A 2,479-nucleotide genomic window follows, 5' to 3' on the forward strand; every position below is an offset into this window, starting at 1 on the left:
TGAAAAATGTAAATATGTTTAGTGTACAGTATCGGCCAAAGGTTTGTTGACGGTGAGGACTGGGTTTTTGTTCAGACCTGTATTCTGTACCAGGTACATTAATTAATTTATCATAGGTACTACAACATATGTTAATGTTTTGCTTTTATATATTTAAACCTGTAGCCATTAGCTACTATTTATAGCGTATAAGCTGTAGAACAGGTATTCAAGTTAAGCACGATTTTCACTCATTCGAAGGCTTTTCTTTGCCGCATTTACACAATCCCCACCCACCCTCCCACTTATTTAGTGACATTTAAATATCGAAGGACTGTGCACAATAAAATATCAATTGCTTTATTTCAGAAAGAACTTTGAAGAATCTTTATATGTATTTGTACGTTGAAACTTGCAATTATTATTATTATATTGAAACTAATGCAGCAAATAAGCACTCCCTTCATTAATCATGTGGGTTTTTTTTTATTATTTTAAATAATTTATGTTCGGTTGAGTGGAATGAATAAGAACATAATATATGTGTTTTCGTCTGAAAGATATGGGTAAGGGATTGGGTTCAGATATTCGTAGAAAATGAAGGGTTTCGCGATCTATTATTACTTAAAGTCGTTTGCTGTTTGATGTTCAGAGCTATGAAGTTTTAAATTTATATTCAGTTATTGCATAAAATACTTGCACATTATAAAACTTTTGTTTTGTAATGGTTATTTTGTTTCAAAATATGTTAAAACCAAGAACTACAAGTCAATTAGTCGTTTTGAATGTGAAGATATAGTGAATTAAAATCTTCTAGTATCTGTATGTTTACTGTGTATGGGGCACTTGGTTAATGCATCACAGACACGTGACAGCTCCTGACATGCACGCTTTACCTTGACATTTGCATAGTACTCACTTTATTTTCGAACACACCTATTCAACCAAAATTAATGAAAGGTTCTTTATTTCATTCATTTTTTCTGATTGAAAGGAACACTTCATACTAAAGTCTTCAAAATCAAAGCCAATGTTTGAGAACGTAATTGATTCAGTGTATGATTGATCGATAGGTGCAGATTTGTTTAATTTACTTTATTTTTATTCTTACATAAACGCTAAAAGGTTACCTGTCAATATTTGTGTCATCGTGTCAACAAATGGAGTCTATCAAAGACTCTATATATAGCTTTATCCATTAAAACCTCATTGATTGAAAACTACTTCACGTAAATACTTCATTAAAATTCAAAATATTTCAGGAGTGGCAAGGAAGTTTGAAATTGATTTCAGAAGACGAGAGGATTTAATTGGCGAGTCCTTTTATCGAACATCAAACGCTGCATCGTTAATGGAGCGTGATCATCTCGTCAATCACCCATGGAACAATGGAGCCCTTGTCTCCGGCCGCCATCACTGCAACACACGTGGGCCTGTTTGTTTCACGTCGATAGATCACAGACCATGGTGATTTATTGTGGGTAGAGCTCCACCACTGAGGTGGTAACCTCAAAAACGTTACTCAATAGACGAGGTTTACATTTTAACGTTGTATGTCTGTTGTGTGTTGTCAACAAGCCGCATGTTGCGTGCACTTCCTTCTGGGTGTGCAGGACTTGACATGGCGTGGGTGGTGTTTGCTTGAAGAGGTCTGACACCTCGGTCATTGTTGTTCACTCCGACGTTTAAAAAATATTGTATTTATAATCCAGACCCCGCCGTCACTAGATTTTCTTATCTAAAATATCAGTCTTTAAGCTTAGGTTTTACCTCAAAATTTTTGCACTCGTCTACTTAGAAATTAAATCAAGAACTGAGTTGCCAGTAATTTCAAAATGATGATAAGAGCGTAGGCTGTATGTGGTGTAAGGTGGTGCCTTGCGAGAGATTGGGCGGGTGGTGTTAGGTGGTGCCTTGCGAGTGGTTGGGTGTGTGCATGGTGTAAGGTGGTAACTTGCGAGGGGTTGGGTGTGTGGTGTAAGGTCGTGCCTTGCGAGGGGTTGGATATGTGGTGGATCTGTTTATGAAATAATAATTTACAATCGTTACGTTGCATATCAAACGAATCCCGTATAAATGAGTTTCAATAAGCAATTGCAAAATAACATGTTTTTGGTTCATTTTTTCCTAATCGATCATTTCCCACACAATCGTACAATGTACCTCATTAATAGCAAAAACTGTACACCAAGTTTAAACCGGTACACAAAAATAAGTAATCGAATATTTTTGCAATATTTTTGTAATATTCTTTTAAAAATTTTGTGTACATACTTTTGATTTTTTTTATCACGATCTTCAAAAACAAAATTGCATCGTGTAAGTCAATAATTACATTGTTTCAAATGTACAATATTTAATTAATTTTGACAATAGAAAAAGGATAATCTACATGTATATGTAAAATTATTCCGGACACTAACATTGAGAAAGAGATGGGATGGCTAAGGTAGCAAGGGACAGTTTCGAATAAAGTCCCCTCAATATTTTTGTAAAATTG

Source organism: Magallana gigas, chromosome 5 (assembly GCF_963853765.1).
Source record: "Magallana gigas chromosome 5, xbMagGiga1.1, whole genome shotgun sequence".
Classification (NCBI taxonomy): Eukaryota; Metazoa; Mollusca; class Bivalvia; order Ostreida; family Ostreidae; genus Magallana; species Magallana gigas.